Here is a 15570-nt window from a genome sequence, read left to right on the forward strand (position 1 = left end):
CTGATGACTTTACCAACTTCTTCACTGATAAAGTGGAGACCATCAGCAGGCAATTCTCTGCTCAACGCATCCCTGATCTCTCTCTTACCCCTTGCTATCCTCAACTGCCTTCTTTCTCTCCCCTCTCGGAGACTGATGTCTCCAAAATTCTCCTTTCCACCTGGCCTAATACCTGTCCCCTCGACCCGATCCCTTCCCACCTCCTACAGGCTATCTCTCCGTCTCTACTGCCTCAACTCGCACACATTATAAACACATCCATCACCACTGGTACTGTTCCCACCTCATTTAAACAAGCCCACGTAACACCTTTACTCAAGAAACCGACACTCGACCCCTCAATGGTCAGCAACTACAGACCAATCTCACTCCTGCATTTCCTTTCCAAGGCCCTCGAAAGGGTAGTGTTTAACCAACTCTCTGCCTATCTCGCACAGCACGACCTTTGGACAGTCAGCAATCCGGCTTCAAGAAAGGACATTCTACGGAGACTGCTCTCCTGTCTGTCGTCGAAAACCTACGGCAGGCAAGGGCTAAACCTTTGTCATCTGTCCTTATTCTGCTTGATCTCTCTGCTGTATTTGACACTGAAACAACAGATCCTGCTGTCCACTCTCTCCAAACTGGGCATCGTCTGGAACTGCACTCAACTGGTTTGACTCATATCTCACAGGCAGATCCTTCAAGGTATCCTGGAGAGGCGAGACATCCAGATCTCACCAGCTGACAACTGGAGTTCCTCAGGGATCAGTTCTTTCTCCTCTCCTCTTTTCTATATGTACCACCTCCCTGGGTCCAATTATTAAGGCACATGGGTTCTCATACAATTTCTATGCAGATGATATGCAGATTTATTTCTCTTTTCAGCCAGATGACCCCACCATCTCTGCCTGTGTCACTGCCTGCCTTCTGGACATCTCTTCTTGGATGAAAGAGCATCACCTACAACTCAATCTATCCAAGACAGAACTCCTGGTTATACCGGCCCACCCATCAATGGAACACCGCCTTACCATTCAGCTCGGATCCTCAACTATAACACCTACTAAGTCTGCGAGGAACCTGGGGGTGATGTTCGACTACCAGCTGAAATTCACCTCTTACATCGCAACAACCTCTCGAACTTGCAGGTATGTGCTCTACAGCATCAGGAAAATCAGGCCGTTCCTGTCGGAGCATGCCTCTCAGCTGCTAGTCCAAGCTCTGGTCATATCAAGGCTGGACTACTGCAATTCTCTACTGGTTGGCCTTCCAACCAATGCAGTCAAGACCTTGCAAATGATCCAGAATGCAGATGCATGTCTAGTTTTCAATCAGCCTAAAATAACCCATGTAACACCCCTCCTGATTTCACATCACTGGCTGCCAGTTATCCGCCCGCATCAAGTTTAAATAGCTAACACTGGCCTTCAGAATGATAATGAAAAAATCGCCCCTTTACCTTTACTCACTGCTCCAGGTCTATATCCCTTCCCATCATCTTCGGTCTGAAAATGAGCGACGCCTGGTTGTTCCATCACTGCAAGGCACCAAATCGCTCGCAAAAACCTTTACTCATCCGGTTCCTCTGTGGTGGAATGAACTGCCAGCCTCCACACGAACTGCAGCATCCTTCACAACTTAAAAAAAAAAAACGCTCAAAACATAACTGTTCCTCATTTATTTCACTGACCAACAACTGTCTGTCAAAAATTCTTGTTGTTCATTCTCTCCTTTGCTTACTCCAGCTTTTATCCTCCTAGTACTGTAGTATGGCCTTGTAAACTAATGGTACTGTTTAGTGTGTTGACAAAATGTTTATACTTTTATATACAGTACTTGGTCTCCTACTTGCAAGTAGCTTTGTATAAAAGCGTCTGCCAAATGAATAAATGTAGATGTAATGTAATGTTTTAATGGCTTTTGCTGGTGAAATTATGTGCCTCTTCCAGGGCTGTGTAAGCCATTTGAGAGTTTGGTGAAAACAATGTCAAGAAAGCTGCCCAGCATAAGGTTTTATTAGGCTAGCATCAGTTATGTGGATTAGGTTTCTTGTAAACAGTTGAAAACAAATATTTTTTATGAGAGAGTAAGTCTTTATGCAGTACATTGGAAGCATAATAAAACACTCATAGAGGGTGGATAATATTTTTGTATAGTATTCTTACAGTAATGGCTTGAAAAAGAGTATGTAAGAAGAATATTCATGCAGTATATGTGTAAGAGTTCTTTCATAAAATTTTCAGGAGGTATTCATATAAACTTTTTATTTTTATTGACTGCCACTGATGCATTGGTCACACAGGTGCAGAAAAAGAAAGGAAGAAAACAAAAGAAAAAGAAAAAAAACTATAACAAACGAACCAACATGACACTGAGTTCTGGGCCTGAGATGTTTCTCCAGGGATCCCTCACCAGAACTAACTCAGCCATCGAAAATTCAACCCTTTTAACCAAACAGACTAAACCATTTTATGATTACAGGGGGTCTCAATTCAATAAATCAAACCTCAAAGAAGTATATAATATATACAAAAACTCCACAAACATATTAAATTACATTCAACAAAGCAATGATAAAGATAACCCCAAAAAATGAACTTTACAAAAACATTTAAAGATGCCATGAATTAAAACCACAATTTTAACCTGAGCTTTTGTTGTGTAAGAGGGAATCGTATTCACGCAAACATCATGTACTGTAAGTGACAGAACTGAAAACGCCCTTGTTACTGAGATTACAACTGTTATTGACACCAGGCCGAGCAAACGGCAGGTTCTGGAATGCACCTATCTATAGGTTGAACACCGCCTCCACAGAAAGAATATCAACGACTACTTCTATAGCCCCGCCCACTGGTTCGCGCATGACAATTCTGAAGTAACACAAGTGGCGCGGAACCAGATAGAGCGAGCAAGCAATAAACAAACATGCCATTAAAGATAGCTAAATATTGTGCCATCCCTGGTTGTGGAAGAATACAGTCTCTGCATAACCTTCCTTCGGGATTGCGATATTAGGAATGCGGGGTTAAAGTTTATTTTTAAAGACGTTCCAGCTCATGTGGGAAAAACATGGAGAATTTTTGTTAGTTTCATTTCTCCGAGGATTCCTTCTTGAACAAGGCACAGGTCGACGCTGGATTTGTGGAGAGACTAAAATTAAAAAGCGGTGCTGTGCCGTCAATATTGGATCCGATAGGAATGGCGCAGCAATCTTATGTGAGTAAAACAGTTTTGTACTATGCGTCACTATTGCTTTGTTAGAGATCTCTTGATATGCCCTGAGCACTATTCGCATGAGATTAGTATTACCTGGGGACCGCTAGTCATTTGTATTAATTGCAGAGGTTGTCTGTGATTTTAAGCCCGTGCATATCGGGATCTCTGTGATTTGGCGGGCTCATATATCATGTTTCAAGGTTTTTATCCACCACAATAATGAAGGCTATTTTGAAGTGTTTTGGTATTATTTCGGGTGCTGGGTCATATCCATAAATTACCGGGAGTCTCCCATTTGTTTATTTATCATGGAAACTCTCGTAACATTTGAGACCCGCGATCGCGGTGATCTTTTGTCCGGTTCGCAATCACGGGTCTCAAATGCTGACAGGTACGGTCATATATCATTAAACGCAATACAACTATAGGCTATACAAACTTTACGCAAAGGCTTGCCATCACATCCGGGAAATAAGTCTGTAAATTTGAGTAAAATCATCCCGTGCGAATGCGTCACATGAAATACTGATGTGGGGAGGTAATTTATAAATTACACGAGGTCCCCAGATAATCTTGTGCGAATGGTGCTAATGTGTAACCTAACATTACATCTCTAACCAAATTCACAGAAGGCTCAAACTAAGTTTACTACGCAAACTGCTATCCAATCATAGCAGTGGGCATTTACTTCCAAGCCTTCATGACGCCCATTTCAAACGCCCAATCGCCCATTCAAACCGAGCGTTTGTAGAGCTGACATCAAAACCCGGGTAGAAAATAGCCTATTACTTATTGATTTTGATGTTTTTAAATGTAAAAACGAACGTCATAAGTAGACCTCATACAACAGTATAAAACAATAAACAAGCCCAGTTCATCACACCTTTAAATGAACAAACAATCCAGACCCATAAATTACCCAAAACTACATTTCCCATAATTCCTAGCAAAGGATATAAGGGACGAATTGCCACGGTCTTTTAATAACAGGCCTTTGTTCCATGCTGCAGTCACGGATCCAGGCGGAACCACGGGTAAGATACGCGGTTATTCAAACAATTAAAAAAATAAAAAATAAATAATGTTAAACCCATATCTTTATCTAGTTGTGGTTTATTCAAACACTAGCGTGCACTCTAGTAATTGAAATGTTGTCCCGCTATTTGATATTCAATGTGCGCATAAAGACAACATGCACCTCTAACACAATATTTTGGGTAAATTGTTAAAGAAACAAAACAAAATGAGTAGAAATATATAAACAAGCAGAAAACAATTAATCCCTCAAACAAACAAAATCAATTTCTCATAAAGAAATAAAATAAGGAGAAAATTTAAAACAATTGGAATAGAGTAGCCATATTTATTGTGTGGCCTTAGCCATCACAATATGGCAGAGCACATGATTCCTAAATATATAAATGAAGTGTACTCTATATGAACTAGATGTTTATTAACAGTCAACAGTTTTTACCTGTATCGGGGTCCCATACCCATAAATGTTTGGGTGTTTTTGTGTGGTAGGATGTTTAGCCTGCATTGTTTATAGCGTTACAAGGGGTGCTGGTTATGTGCAAACTGTGGCCTAAATTTGACATGTTTGTTTGTTTCTTAGTTTGTGAGACTACAGTAGGTGCTTTTTAAATGGATTTAATGGTGTCTGGGGTTACACTGTACATAAACAGCTTTGCAAGGTTTTGTTATTTTAATTATGCTTTAATGAAGTAAGTTGTTGAGGATGTGGTATTGGCGTCAACGCATGTATAAAATGTATTTTTTTCCTGCATGCAAAAAGTAGTTATGATGTCATCTGGCTTACATGCTGTGTGGATGTAAAGACATGGAACACATAAATCCATTAATTAGCGCATGTCCCCCAACTCGTAATCTTTTTCTCAAGAATGAAAAAAAAATATATCAATATCTATCTGTAGCTATATCAGCTCTTCCATGTTACCACATTTATATAGTCATCCAGGCACAAACACATTGGGTCAATTAGGGGTAAATTCTGTGTGGATGACTCCATCCCAGTAGGAGTCTTACTGACCAAACATATTTGATTAAGAGCACATGAAGCCACAGCAAAGAAAACATGACAGAGCTTTGTAAATATAGTTTACAAAAAAACCCTCTCTCTCTTTCTCTAAACATGTATTGTTCTGGCTTTTGTGGAAACTAGTAACTTGGTATTAGCACCTATTGTATTATTGCTCCTGTATGACATATCGCTTTATTGCTCCCTGAACTCTCTGTAAGTCGCTTTGGATAAAAGAGTCTGCTAAATGACTAAATGCAAATGTAGTCCCCTTTCGATACGGTTCACTTCGCATTGCATTTAGCAAAACGCTATGGGAAAACTCCTGTTTTATCCGATACTGAAGCCTATTGGTTAACGTCTGTGAAAATCACTGACCAATGGCATTTGGGCCGCCATTATAGGCGGCACCGCTCACCCATATAAGTCCGGGCCAAATGCCATTCAGTACCATTTTCTCCTTCAGCAGCATCGTCGTCTCGCTGCTCCGAAGAAGAAGCCTCAACTCTCCATAGAAACGAGCCCAGCAGCGGAAACTACGCTCCCGAGCACTTCCCCTGTGGCTATCCGAAGAGCAAATTTAAGTGCGTTGTTTCAAATGGTGCTTAGGCACTGCGGCTCTTGCCGAGCCTATATGCCTACGTCTATTTCCATTCTGAGTGCGTCGTATGCCTGGGACGGACCCATGCTGAGACCGCTCTCACAAGATCAAGCTGCCCTCACTGAGAGCGCCTTTCCCTCGCCGTGGTTCGCACCCGGATCGCCTTGTTCAGCGGCTTCGCTCCCTGTGCTCCCCTACCTTTCCCTCTCTAGCAGAGACAGAGAAAGCAGTGGAGCCATGAGCCAGAACGCGAGCATGCTACTTTCTGGTTAAGAAATAATACATTTGCCAGATTCTGTGCCATTCCATGTTATAGAGCAAAATCTGTTTTATGCCTGGATTCCGCAATTCAATCATAGGGCCCTAAATATGGGAGCTCGTATGTTGTATTTTACATTTTTGCCCCATAAGACACCCAAAGTTTTTTCCTACATCTAAACATGCTGATGTTGTATTTTAAACTGCACAACAACAACATCGGTGCATTGTAAGCCGCCCAAGCAGGATTTTCTACATTCAAACATGTTTATTTGTTGTATTTTGAAACTGAATAACAAAAAAGGGAAATTCAGTGAAACAACATTAACCTACAAGGGTGCTGTTCTCCGACGTGCTATTCTCCGCCCTTGCCTCTGTACTTTTGAAATGGTGGTCCTATTCGTGCTAGCAAAATGTCAGAAATGAAACTAGTAGAAGTTCTCATCCGTCATCGTCCTGTTCACCGCGTCTCACATGAGAGACTGCCTGCGAGTCGCGCCACTCGTGTAACGTCACGTGACTGCTCTGTGCTGCTGCAGCTCGTGCTGAATGGAACAGTCGCACGTCACTTCATAACTGTAGGGTCCGTTCCCAACTTAACTAAATTTATTCTAGATATTCTTTCACACTATGATACTTGAAAGGCCGGAACAAATTACATCGAGGGCCGGGTTTGGCCCGCGCGCCGCCAATTGAATGGCCCGGCTGTAGGTTATGGGCCCGCTCACATGCTACGCGCTCCCAAAACCACTATCACTGTGATAGCGAAACCCCTATTTTTAGCTGCTCACAAATTGAGCAGTTTTCCTCCTCGCCATGTTACAATCGATAAGATTACTCATGTAACCCCGGTTCCCTGAGATAACAGTAACGAGCATTACGTAGCATGCTGTGCTACAGTGTCAAGCAGAGAGTCTTTACATTGCACTTCAGTCGAATATGTTACTGAATAGTGTTCGGCCCAGACTTATAGGCGTGCAGTGCCACCCAAAAGGAGGGACCAAACACCATTGGTCTGTTATTTTCACAGACGTTAACCAATAGGCTTCAGTATCAGATAAAACAGGAGTTTTCCCATAGTCTAGTCAAAGAAAATGATTGATTTTAAAGGCTGCTTGTTCTCTCTTGGCAAAGAATGACAAAGATTGTCTAGATGTCGTCTAAACTCATGATGGCATTGTGTGTTTGTGTGTACTGTAAATCTGTGTGCTTGTGATCATACATATCTACATTCAGATATTCATTAAAATTCAACAGTTTGTCAGCTTCTGTGACAAAATTAGAAATGTGGTACTTCAAAATGCACAGGCATGGGCCAGTGGGTAGTATTTGGGTAGAACACCCCAATGCTCATTTTACAGGAGGTGTTACTTGTATAGCTCCAGTGCCTTTTGTCTAGTGCACTGAGCATCAAACAGACCTTTTTTATTTACCTTGTCTGTTGTCTTGATTACATGCCTTTAGTTGTTTTGACTCTGTTTTCTGTCATACTGCCTGTCTGCATTAAATAACCATACATACTGCACAGAGTAAACAAATGTAAAGCTACTGCCCAGCCATCTGGTTTTCACACCAGTAAAAAACAACTGTGAAAATATGACAGGCTGAGCACAGGAAAAGATTTGGTATTTTTCCCTTCCCCCAGCATTAGGACTTTATGATCATCTCTGATTGAGATAGCATCAAGGTTTGTAAAAGATAATAAAGCACATACTGTAAAAGCATCATTCACCCTATAGGGTTTTCACTGCCAGAAGGTGTTTGAGGTGAAAAACTCAATTGCCTCTTTTCTCAACATCCCTGGGAGATGTGTCGCCACTGTCAATGGAAAAGCAATGCGTAGAAATGGCCACACCCATGGCCGCTGCCAGCATTGATAGGACGAATCGACGAATGCCCCTCCACCGTCGATTGCCAGCAATTGCGACATAAGCAGGATCATGTTGTGGGGAAACTTCTGTACCGTATCACCACTGGAGTATCAGCATTAGTGAATATTAGGTCAGTTGCGTTGAGCATTCATGATGATGGACTATTACACCAGCGTCAGAGAGAACCTGAGATTGATAGAAACCTGCTGTTGGTTCTGAGTGTGCTCCATAGTGTACGAGTGAAGGATAATTTGGGTAGCCAAGACACTCCCTGTGTGGACGGTTCTACCTGGCAAAGTCAGTGTCTCTGCATGTTCATCTGCTTCTGTGGCCTGCCTTTATATGCTGCTCTTGTGCTTAAGGAGCTTGTGACATCTGTAGAGTGAGTGTTGGTATTGCTTATACAAAAAAGGCTATTAGAGCCACAAATGGGTTACTTGTGCTAACTAAATCTAACTTGCGACACTGTTTGTTGCTATTGTAACTGTCTCTCCCAAATTTCTCTTTGTTGTTATGTTGAAAAAACGTGTGTTTTATAGTTATATTCTGTATATTGGGTTGTCGTGTAAATTAACAACTTTGTAAAACATATTAAATATCATTAAATATAATGAAAGATGATGCGAAGGGCATCTAGAGTGTGTTGTAATTCATTGGTTAGTGGTTTACGGATACAGTACATGCATCTCATAGGACTGCAAATATAGACTTTCTTATTTTCTGTTTTTCATATTTTTCTCTTGAGATAAAGGCCCCAGTTATGTGTCTTCTGAGGTTTTGGAGAAGTCAAAAAAGTCAGATTTGCCAAGATACGAAAGTTTGCAGTCAAAAGTCAGATTTCAATGTGAATTTATATTGTCCTTCAGATTATCGGAGGTTCCGAACTTTTTGCTTTATGGCAACCATTACCTGATTGTCTGTGTTTCAGACTTTTCCTTAAATTCTTTAGAGAAATACATTATTACAGTATTAATGTATAAATTAAACCTATTAAAATCTATTTGAAACATTTTTTATATATGGATGATCAACTTCTGAGCAATGCATTTCCATTTTGGGATACTGTATCGGTTGCCGGTTTGATTCTCTGTGCCAGGGGGTAACGACTGAGGTGCCCTTGAGCCAAAGCACCTAACCCCCGTTTGCTCCCTGGGCGCTGCAGTGATAGCTGCCCACTGCTCCGGGTGTATGCGTGTTAAACTTCAGGTTCCTTTCGAACACTAAGTTTCTTTCTCTGTTTTGGATCACCATTATGTTTTGGATCACCATTAAAATAAAATCAGGAATAGGTTGGATGTTGTGAGAGAATTCTTCTGCAGCTCTGGGAGCACAAAGACAAGAAACAGAGAGGCATCAAGTTTTTGAACTAATTTATTTTAGAAACTACGGTAACACTTTAAAATAATGGTCCGTTGTTAACAAGTAACTATGCAGAAAGTAATAGGTAGTACTACATTAACACTTACCTTAATACTATTAACTAATATAGAAGCAAGATTAACTAAGCAATAAGTAATAGCTAATTTAGGACAAAGGTAGTTCCTTATTTGGTATTTGATAATTACTAAAGAAAAATGCCATCATTGAGAACTACTTGCGAAATATGACCAATTAATAAAGAAAAAACAATTAATTACTAATCTCAACATTAACGTACATAAAGTGAAAAAATAGGTTGTTTGTGGAAACAAATTTATGAATAAATACAAATACCAAAAGCCTAATACCAAAACATGAATGGATATATTCTACATATATAGCCTATCCATAGAAGTGTTAATGTAGTACTACCTATTACTTTCTGCATAGTTACTTGTTAACAACGGACCATTATTTTAAAGTGTTACCGAAACTACAAGTCTTTATATACGGTACCAGAAGACAATCTGGAAGGTTACATATGTCCAGGGGTTCACAGAATTATGTAAATCATTAGAAAACAAGAGTGTTCTGCAGTATCTGCTGCATTTTACATCCACCGTCTTTGAACTAGACTTTGATTCCTCCATCATTTCAGTTGTATTAGCTTTGTATGTTTTGAGTTGATTTTGTTTTGTTTCCAGACTTGCTGCATCTACACAGCAAGACCCTCATATCTAGTTTTAGTGCTTAAGACAGTCTTCTCTGTTAAAGTCACTCTATAATAAATAATATTAGTTATTTACCAAGTTTTCACATTTCTAAAGTATATATTTTCTTAATTGAATCAATTAATTGTCATTAATAGTTATATTGTCAAAGCCTTAAAGCGGCCCTAACACACGCAGTTTCTACCAATCTCATATTAATCTTGAGTACCTATAGAGTAGTATTGCATACTTCGTATCTTCGAAGAGTATTTAGTTTGATCACATTTATAAAAGATAGATACAGCTGTACGATTTTTTCTAAAAGCATACGGCGCGTGCGGGGGGGAGGAGTAGGCTGAACTAAAGCACGTGCGTAACCATTGCCAACAAAACACAGACATCAGTTTCACTCACCGCATGCGGTTCATGTCCGGTATATCAGTTTCAAACGATCTCCAAATCCAGCATTATATCCACCATTTATATAACATTCATCACCCAAATGCAGTGAACAAACAAACACCTGAACTTCGCGAACGTATGCTCTCTCTCTCTCCTGCACACAAGTGAAAGTGATGTCTGCGCACACTCCTTCTCATGCTCTCCTTGCTGCCGCGTGGGCATGCTTTTCTGGGAGAATTGTCCAATAAGGGACTAAGAAAAATAGTTACGAAACAGTTTTATATGTTCGAAAAAAACTTGGGGGATCGCTGGGGGAGTGTATCGAGCACAGAAATACTACGTAATACGCCCAACTCGTTTTTTGACAAATTTACCATGTTAAGCATGAGAAGACAGCACGTTTAACAGTGTAAAGAAGTCAGAATGCATGGCACACCGTTGCAGCACCCCTTTATAACAGACAATTAATTGCAATTTTTTAATAGACAATTAATCGTTAGCCAAATTTCATAATCGTGACAGCCCTACATCCGAGGTTTCGGAAGGACAATGATGATATGTAAAAACAACTTGGTTAAATGGAAAAACTGTTCAACGTTGACTTCTGTCTGTAGGGACTGACAGAGGTATGGATCATTTAAACCATGGATATAGTGCAAACATCTTTTAAAGAATACTGGGAAGTTGAAGAGCAACCAAACCAACAGCCTATTGGAGAACCCTGCATCAGCTTCAAGGATGGCCTCCAGGTGAGATAAGGCTGATGGAAGTCAAAATATTGCATGAAAACAATTGAGTTTGCAGGAAGAGAGGCAGAAATTTATAAGATCAGTATGTCTGTTTCTGGATGTACTGTGCTTTTGGAAATATGTTGAATCGGATGCGTGTCATTTGACACTTTTATTGTGATAAACAATGAACACTGAACAATGAAGTTCAGTGCTTTTGCTCTCTATTTTTTGTCTCTTTTCTGTTCTGTCTCTCACTCTGTGTAAACACTCATCACTGAAGCTTAGAGTCAATACATTAATGAGCATGCATGCACGACACACTTTTAGTCCACATTTGATCAACCATGACTTTGCTGACTTGGCAGTGTGCAAGGACCTCTTCAGTGGAACAAAACAGGCCTTTGAGCACAGATTATGTACAGTATGTGTTTGTATGCATGTTTTCCAGAGTGTGCATTCTTGTTTGGCTGTCTTTTCCCCATATCTTTGTGATCCCCAGAGCATTCATCCTTGTGGTTTTGGCCTTTGGCTTCCTCTGGCTACATCAAGCTGTGTACATGACTGTGTGATATGAACCACATGTTGATTCAAACACACATACTGTAATCAGGGAGGTCAAGTTACAGTAAAATGCTTGGACAACAAAACAGATAAGAGCTTTGGTGTTGATTAAAATGACCCTCTGCTCAATTGGAAACAATTTTTTCCCATGTTGTTTCCGTGGAAAATGAAATGTAGAAGACGCTGTTCTGCATTGGACTGGTCCTGGTCCCCAGCTGAAAAGAGCTCAATAGATGATGGCTCTCATTAGACAGAATGTAGTCTGCAAGTGTTCATACGCTGATGTTTCATCATTTCACAAAGTCCATATTTATTCCACTAAATATTAAATCAATTTAACATGCTAGAACATTACATTATGTTTCAATGTTTTAGACACAGTATTCTAATATAATTCAGCATACCATGCTGTATGCCAACAGACATGCTGTCTAAAAGGCAATATTTCACAGAAAATATGACATTTTCAAATATTAGTGCAAGAAACATTTGAAAATGTGTGGTTAATTTGTTGTGTTCTTGGGAAATGTCCATATAACATCCATGTAGTTTTGAGATATTGCTGTGACACTGTGAGACAGTTGTGGTGGTCACTAGATAATGGAAATCAATCAGCCTGACTGAGCTCAGATCAGTTCTACTTTGCTTGATTTGGGCAATGCTATTGCAAGGCATCTGTTTAGCACTTACACTGCTTTGGCTTATATTACGCACGCACTCACAGCAACCCACACCCTACATGTTGAAATGTTCATGTAGTCGAATGTTGTTTTCATTGTGATTCTGTTTGTAATAAAATAAAGTGCTTTATTTTTTGTCTTTTATCTATTAAAAAGTAATGTGTCATCACTTAGATCACTGACTGATTTCGTAAAATATTTGTCAGTGTCAAGTTTGACACATTATTACATTTCACATTTGTGTTTTTGTATATTCAGAAATACAAATGTAAAGAGGAAAGTTCTTGGATTAGGATTGAGGGATAAATTGTAGAGGGATGAGATGCTGTCTCCTCCGTGCTCCTTTCTCCATAGATTGTTTTGGCTGGATCAGAGAGTGAGTTGCTCTCCCAAGGTCAGACCAATGAGATCACAGTTTTGAAAGCAAATTATTCTCATCTGCACAAATAAGACAACGTGGTACTGCTCGTCATCACTGAGTTAATGCCCAAAAATGGTTCGCTATGGACGTTACTTTACTCTGATAAAACACATTTTCTCCCATGTTCTAATGAAGCCAATGTAATATATATATTTAATAGTTTTTGTAAGAGTAAATACAATCTGCTCCATGTCTGGTTTTATTAAAAGGGAATAATGCTTGCCTGGGGTGGATTGTTAAAGGCTTTGTAAAGTTTAGTTATTTATTGTCTGGTGTCCAGAATCAAATGTGCCAATTAAGAGAGTGAGTAATGGCTTCACTCTGATGGCCATTTGTCATTCTGACAATGTACATAAAGTCTCTCTGATGTTTTGGCCTATAAAGTCTATCGTCGCTGTCGGGCGGAAACCTCCTATGTCCAAATTTGGTCAATTTCATATTTTTTCACAAATCGATGCTATTGGTCAGTCCCCATGTGGGTCTGTTATTTTTACAAATTATTAACCAATCTAAAGTGTTGAAGATAGTTTGAGAGCAAATCTCTTAACTCCATTGGACACTTCAACTGTCTGAGAAGTCTCGTAACTCCACCTCTTCTTCACTCCGCAGGAGCTTCTCGGCATTACGTCTCCTGATTGAAAGTTTTTTAGACAATAACGAGTGAAAATAATTAGGTTAGATATATTTGAGTAGGCCTGTTTTGTTAAAAATCGATAGCTGTAATGCTTCGGTGCAGAAGGAAGCCCGTGAGTCACGAAGGTAAGTTTGCGAGCAGATTCGGCTAATTTCCGCCTATTAGACAGCCAGTCACCTCATCGTTTTTTGTATTACATCACTTATAGTTCTTAAACCTTTAAAATAGAGTTTAGGAAATTGTATGTAACCACAGTCGTTAGCTTTGGTTAAAGATTGAAGACTTTTCTCTTGTCAAGAGGCTCAACGCGACCGCAGACATTATTTGCAAGCAGATTAATTTCCGCCTATATTAGACAGCCTGTTTAAAGTTTTATTTTGGTATTACATCACTCATAGCTCTAACGTTTAAAATAGAGTTTAGGAAGATGTATGTAACCACAATCATTAGCTTTCATTAGCTTTTAAAGCCTCATCTCTTGTCAAAAGGCTCAACGCGACCGCAGACTTTGATGAACACTGCTGGCAGCAGCGACGTCTGTGTCCGTACCATTCTTATCAATGACAGCGTAATCTCGTATCTCCCTGCTCCCAAGTTATAAACCTTGTATCTCCGATTAAACATGGTTTTGGGGAAATGTTGTGTTAATGTTGGTACACAACAGTATATGATAGCAATATAAGGTATAATACCAACTTTAACGATACAATGTTTAATAACCCAAAAATATGCCGTTTTTTTAACTTCCTGAAAAATAATGGTTTTGGAGATACAAGGATTCCGCCCGACAGCGACGCTATAAACAATAAACTGAATTTAAAAGTAATGTTTTAATAATTGCTGCAAGAACAGTCCGGTAAAGCACATTGCTGCTGTTGATTAATGATTAAGTAAGTATCTATTGTCATGTTTACACTTGGTATTTACATCCGTATCAGGTAAGGTGACATTTGAACTATTTTCTCAATACTTGCATGTTTACGCATTTAGTACAGTTGTAGAGAAGCATTGTTTCCTACAGTAGGCTTTGTGAAAGAATCTGATTACACATGTCAGCAAAACACAAGTATAAATTACATTTTCTTTGGTGTGGAGCAGACAACCTTGTGTACGACTGCATTCTCATGGATGCTTTTTGTGCAATCAAAACCATCTTGTTCAGTTCCACGTTGGTGGGCTGTACATGAATCCTGGTACCCAAGCAGTGTTTGCCAAAAACAATTACAGTCATACAGTAAATGGCCATTTAGATACACAGTGGCCACCCAGAGACACATAAGCACAACGGCATATCTCTACTCCAAATCTGTTCTCCTTAAGAAGCAAGAAAAAGGTTTAGTATCTTCATCAACTTATCTTAATTTTCCCAACATGGCAGTTTCCAGCACCATCCAATCCACAAACAAATGTTTTGGCTGGATACAACCATTGTAGAATTTTTTCAGATGACCTTGTACCTACATCCTCGTAGTTGTTTGGTGTTTTATCAAGAATTTGATTGTATATTTGGTGAAACATTATTGTAGTAAACAAGAAATCTTTTTTATTTAGCAGTCTGCACACAAGCACAATTCAGTTAAATTGCTGTCCAACCCAGATTCTCTTTCACATATAGATTTTAAGCAGTCAGAGTAAAACCTTGAGGTTCTGATATCTAGCCTTACATCAGTGAATAGAAAGGAGCTTTTCAAACTTAACATATGTGCTTTGGAAGGCAGTATGGCAGGTATAATTTTACTTCTGCCCTGTAAATCCTCAGGACTTGAAGTGCCTTTACATTAAATTGAGGAATTAACCCATTTTAAAATGTCAAAAATCGACATCCTTAAAACTGATTTCATTTATATAAATACAAATCTAACAGTAAAATTGCAGCTTTTACATTTTAAAGTCTTACACCATATATTTTATCCAAAGACATTTAAAAACATTAATCTTTGATTAAAACATCTTTAATAAATAGTTTTAAACTATTTATGAATTGAATTGCAACCTTACAAATTTTTAAAAACATGAACAAGAGAAATTCTAAATAAAGATCCATTCATCTGTGACACTTCAAGTCCTCCTTAACTGTTCAGAATATTAATGTAAATAGACCTT

General features: G+C 39.3%; 1 long non-coding RNA gene across 3 annotated transcripts in view; it reads left to right on the forward strand.

The window, feature by feature from the left end:
- Positions 1–8056: 8056 nt before the first annotated feature.
- The window catches only part of LOC130551427 (uncharacterized), a 61212-nt gene continuing 53698 nt past the window's right edge, over positions 8057–15570 (forward strand). For 2 of the 3 annotated variants that reach the window (XR_008962594.1, XR_008962592.1), the window contains exons 1-2: positions 8057–8266; positions 11055–11189. This is a non-coding gene — a long non-coding RNA (uncharacterized LOC130551427). Of the gene's footprint in view, positions 8352–11054; positions 11190–15570 lie in introns of all 3 variants that reach the window. The other variant, XR_008962593.1, reaches the window with a different exon arrangement.

The sequence above is a fragment of the Triplophysa rosa genome, linkage group LG2, assembly GCF_024868665.1.
Source record: "Triplophysa rosa linkage group LG2, Trosa_1v2, whole genome shotgun sequence".
Taxonomy (NCBI): Eukaryota; Metazoa; Chordata; class Actinopteri; order Cypriniformes; family Nemacheilidae; genus Triplophysa; species Triplophysa rosa.